Genomic DNA, 6,124 nt, shown 5'->3' on the forward strand with positions numbered 1-6,124 from the left:
TGCAAGGCTTGCAGCCAGCATTGGTCCACAGAAAGGGCCCAATTCTGCTCCATGACAGTGGCCCACCACACGTTGGCACAACTAACACTTCAGAAGTTGAACAAATTGGGCTACGACGTTTTGCTTCATCTTCCATATTCACCTGACCTCTCGCCAAATGACTACCACTTCTTCAAGCACCTTGACGACTTTTTGCAGGGAAAACGCTTCCACAACCAGCAAGAAGCAAAAATTGCTGTCCAAGAGTCTGTCATATCCCGAAGCATAGATTTTTTTTTTTTTTTTTTTTTTGCTACAGGAATAAACAAACTTATTTATCATTGGCAAAAAATGTGTTGATTGTAATGGTTCCTATTTTGATCAATAAAGATATGTTTGAGCCTAGTTATAATGATTTAAAACTCATAGTTCTAACTCATATTTACATTTGCCCCAAACTAATAGATGGACAACAGGCACATAATAAGATGCTCAGCATCACTAATTATAAGAACTGTAAAACACTTGGAGTACCACCTCACACCAGTCAGAATGGCCATCATCCAGCCCTCCTCATAGATAGGACACAAGTCAGGGGTCTTTATGTGTCTTTGTACCTATTTGTGTCTTTCATTCATAAAAATGATTAATAACAGAGAGGCAGAAAGTAGCATGACGTTTTGAAAGGTTCTTAATTCTCATCAAATGAGAATTTCTAGCAAAGCATTTATTTTAGATAAAACTGAAAGATAGTATTAAGTGTGAAATTACGAAAAAGAAGGAACTGAAGAAGCTCTGATGCAAACACTGTTTAATTCTTTTGTCAATCACAAGGAGAGGGTACTAAATGTTTAATGGCATTTTAATTATGATAACCTCAGAATTAGATTTCTCCAGCAGTGTTAATGCTGACAGAGGCTATTTGATACATTTTTAAAAGGTCATGTAGGTGGGATTTACATAGACAGGAGCAGTTATATACACATTCAGATAACTAACATTTGCTTTGCTAGTATGTATCACTGTAAATCTAAAACAGGACACAGAACAATAGATTGAAACATTTGTAGAACCAATGAAACAGGCAAATTAGCCAGTTACCATGGATTTTTAATTGGAAAATTGCTGAGTAGATCCAGGTATGGTATGGTATTTTAACTTAGTATCTTCTTTTATCAGATAATTTCAATAATTTGAGGATGTGAGAAAGAAGCAGCACATCTTTTGTCTTCCATAGTTTGTGATTGCAGGAAAAGGGTGTTCGATATTCTATATCTGAAAGACTAGAAGTCTTTTAGTCCTCAGGGCAACAACCAGTGTGTTGTAACTTTGCCCCCTTGGGCACATGGAGCTTTAGAACTTCCTATAAACCCAAGTTCAACACTGTTCCTTTGCCTAAGTCTCAGCTCTCTGGGTAAGCTAGTATTCATGCTACCCTCAGGAGCATGGGTAAGCAAGTTTCATCTAGAGAACTAGAGTGCATGCCCACGGAATTTCATGTAGAAAGAAAACAATCCTCCAGCCCAAAGCTCAAGGTCTTGTCTGTTTAATAAACACAATGTGTGTCTTCTTGCTTAAACCCTTTGGTGTTGCAAGTTATTGTTCTTATCAAAACTCTAATAAAACGTCAAGCAAGCCAGTGTAATTAGGAGCAAGCTTGACTGGAAAAGGAGTCTATGTTCCTTGCCAGGAGAAAGCTCTAGATAATAATACTTGACCAAGAAATGTGTCCATTCCAGGCTGTGTGACTGCAGCAAATTGTTTCCCTTTTTCTTTCACATATTTATATTTATGGGCTTCCCAGGTGGCTCAGTGGTAAAGAATCCACCTGTCAATGAACGAGGCGCAGGAGATGCAGGTTTGATCCCTGGACTGGGAAGACCCCTGGAGGAGGAAATGACAACCCACACCAGTATTCTTGCCTGGGTAATCCCATGGACAGAGAAGCCTGGCGGATTACAGTCCATGGGGTCACAAAGAGTACAAGTGACACAATCATTTAACAGTTTGCAAAGGACACAGCTCAGCACTATCATTTAATAGTTGCAAAGGTCATGACTGAGCACAATTATTTAATAGTTATTGTATTTCTTTTTTTTTAAAGCAAATTTTATAGAGAGAATAAAGGCTGAGCACAATTGAGTTCTCAGAAGCTAAAATGGATATTCAGCCTATTAAATTGATCACATCACCAAATGTTAGCAAAGTCCTTCATATTCCAGTCTTATGAGCAAACTCTGTACAGGTCTGTATAGATACTTAAATACTGCAAGGCCTGAAACAAAGCAGAAGCTGGGAACACACAGTTTGCTTTGATTTGAAGAAATTTTTTTTTAGCAAAACAGCATTTTCAGTGTTAAACAAGGAATGGTGAAGCCCTCTAACTCTTCAGGGCTATAACTGTCAGTTCCTGCTGGTTAGTTTTATTTTCAGTACGGTTTGCAAAGACTGTTTCAGTACAAATAGTTTGTGGGAGAGATACTTCTCTGAGTGGGGTCTGAGGCCAGATCCAGGGCACTCTCTTACTAATACCATTAAAGACAAAACTCAAGTGAGCACTCCTGGATGGCAACTTACTCTTGGCCTGTGGATCCATCAGACTGGCTTTTACAAGGAAGTTCCTGAGGATGAATGTGTGTGATTTAATCTGCTTCTCAAACCCAGGACACCTGAACACTTGTTTGAGATCCCCAAGGAAAACAGAGATCTTGAGAGGACAAAGCAAACTTCATCACCAACTCCTTTATGATGGTCTCCGGTGTTAGACGTAACATGGAGAACATGCCTACCATCAGATGGTCCCCAGAGCCCAGGACCCCAGCAGGAGGACCACAACCACAACCATGGGCCACCCAACTTGGAGTATCAGACCTTCACTTCCTACCACATCTCCCAGCATGCAACAAACACTAATTTTGTTGAATGGATGAGAGAGTATCGCCCTCATGACAACGGAAGATGATCTGGAGCAAAGAGCCTGGATGGAGGGAACTGTGCGTGTCTCATCACCTGTTAAATGTGAGAGTCAGTGGCCTTATTCTGCACAACACACACACCCAGAACACACACACACCATACGTGTGGGACACACACACAACACACCCAGAACACACACACACACACAGAACACACACACACACAACGCACACACAGAACCTTTTTCATGGGAGCAGAGTAAGAGCAGGGCCTTGGTCCCTTTGGGCTGCTATAACAAAAGACATAGTCTTGGAGGCTTATAAACAATAGATGATTCTGGAGGCTGAAGCCCAAATGTGGTTCCGGTCAGGGTCAGGATTGGGTCCACGGGGACCTCACAGGGAGAAAGGGGGAGGGGTCCCATGGTCCTTCTATAACAGCACTGACCCCATTCCTGAGGGCTCCACCCTCACAATGAAGAGTCTCCCCTGGGCCCCACCACCTAATACCATCACATGGGCATCAAGATCTAATGCGTGAATCTAGGGGAGACACAAACGTAGCAGGAGCTGAAGTGAACATCCCTGGGCCAGACTTTTGAGTTATTGCTTTTTCTATCTTTTTACTTAACAAGATAAATTTAAAAGCCAGATGTGATTAACCAGGATTATTATTCTTTTTAAAATTAAAATTAATAGAAATGTTGCACCAACTTTGCATCCTTGGGATAAACCACCCTTGATTGTGGTGTATAACTATTTTTATACTTTGGTGGGTTCTATTTGCTAATATTTTCATGTAGATTTTCCTATTTATGTTCATGAGAGATATTGGTGTGTAGTTTCCTTTCACTTTTTAGAATTCACTTTTGGCTGTGCTGGGCCTTCATCGCTGCGTGGGATTTTCTCTAGCTGTGATGAACCGGGGTTTCTCTCCACTTGTGGTGCATGGGCTTCCCTTTGAGGTGGCTTCACTTGTCGTGGAGCACAGGTCTAGAGCACGGGTTCAGGAGGTGTGGTGCACAAGCTTAGTCGCTCTGTGGCATGTGGAGTCTTCCCAGGCCAGGGATAAAATCTGTGTCCCCTGCATTGGCACATGGATTCTTATCCACTGTACCAACAGGGAAGTTCATTGTATGACTTTTGTTGTTTTAAATTTCTTAAGGTGTGTCTGTGACCCAGAATGTGGTATGGTATATCTTTGTGAATCTTCCATGTGAGCATGAGAATAACGTGTGTTCTGTTGTGGCCATAATTAAAAGATGTGAATTGTATCCAGTTGATGAATGTTATTTTTTTGATGTTTATTTATTTGGCTGTGTTGGGTCTTAGTTGTGGCACCCTGGATCTGCATTGCATCATGTGGAATCTTTTGTTTCCGCTCACAGACTCTAGTTGCGATGTGCAGGCTCAGTAGTTGGGGGTGTGGGCTCTAAAGCATGTGGCTTCAGTAGTTGCAGCACACGGGATTAGTTTCTCCATGGCATGTGGGCTCTTAGTTCCTGAACCGGAGTTTGAACTCATGTCCTTTGCATTGCAAGGCAGATTCTTAACCACTGGACCACCAGGGAAGTTCTTAGATGTTATTGTTGAGTTTAACTGTGACCTTCCTGATTTTCTGCCTGAAGATCTGTCCATTTCTAACAGACAGGTGTTGAAATCTCCAGTTCGGATAGTGGATTTACCTGTCTTTTGCAATTCTATTAGTTTCTCCTTCACACAGTTTATCCATTATTAGGTTCATTCACATGAAGGAGTGTTATGTCTTCCTGATAACTGATCCCTTTATCATTATTTAATGCCCCCTTTATCCCTGATACCTTTCCTCACTTTGAAGTTTGTTCTCTGTGAAATTAATAGGCTACTCCTGCTTTCTCTTGACTACTGTTTACATGGGTATTTTCCTTCCTCTGTTTGTCTTTATACGCAGCATGAGTTTCCTATAGACAATGTATGACTGATCCAGCTTACAATCAATTATTGGTCATTTAGACCACTGACTTTCAAAGTGATTGTTGATGTAGTTGGATTGCTAAGTCACGTCAGTCGTGTCCAACTCTCTGCGACCCCATAAATGGCAGCCCACCAGGCTCTGCCGTCCCTGGGATTCTCCAGGCAAGAACACTGGAGTGGGTTGCCATTTCCTTCTCCAGTGCGTGAAAGTGAAAAGTGAAAGTGAAGTCACTCAGTCGTGTCCAACTCTTAGCGACCCCATGGACTGTAGCCTACCAGGCTTCTCCGTCCATGGGATTTCCCAGGCAAGAGTACTGGAGTGGGGTGCCATCGCCTTCTCCGTAGTTGGATTAGTATCTACCATATCTGTTACTGTAGTTTATTTGTTGCCCTTTTCTGTCTAATTTTTTTCTACACTTTTCCTACCTTTTGTGATTTTACCTGAGCATTTTGTATGATGTCATTTTCTCCCTTTTATTAACATATCACTTAAATATTCTTTTTAACTTTTTTTAGTGGTTGCTGTAGAGCTTGCATCATACATTTACAGCTAATCAAAGGCCACTTTAAAATAAAGTCATAATTCAAAGGTAGTATAAATACCTAAAAACAACAAAATAATCCTAGACCCTTCATTCGATCCCTTGTATCTTTGCTTCATTCAATCCCTTGTATCTTTGTCATTTTTTAAATTTATATACAAGCATGTTGTTGTTGTTGTTTTTTAGTCACTAAGTCATGTCCAACTGTTTGTGACCCATGGACTGTAGCCCGCCAGGCCCTTCTGTCCATGGGATTTCCCAGGCAAGAATACTGGAGCAGGTTGCCATTTCCTTCACCAGGGGATCTTCCTGACCCAGGGGTCGAACCTGGATCTCCTGCATTGGCAGGTAGATTCTTTACTGCTGAGCCGCCTGAGAAGCCCATATACAAGCATGCATTAGCATATATAAGTATATAATATATGCTTACATAATTGAATATACTGTTGGTAGTACTATTTAACAAAATGTTATCTGATAGATACATGAGAAATAAGAAAAATAAAAGTTTATTTTGACTTCACTTTTTCATTCTTACTTTATGTAGGCCTGAGTTTCTGACCTTCTCTCTAAACAACTGTTTTTTCCTTTTGTCTAAACAATTTATTATTTTCCTTCTCTAAACAACTGATTTTTACCATTTCTTGCAAGGCAACAAATTCACTCAGTCTTTGTGTGGCTGAGAAAGCCTATATTTCTCCTTCATCTTTGACAGATAATTTTGCAAGATATAGA

Source organism: Dama dama, chromosome 10, assembly GCF_033118175.1.
Source record: "Dama dama isolate Ldn47 chromosome 10, ASM3311817v1, whole genome shotgun sequence".
NCBI classification, from domain to species: Eukaryota; Metazoa; Chordata; class Mammalia; order Artiodactyla; family Cervidae; genus Dama; species Dama dama.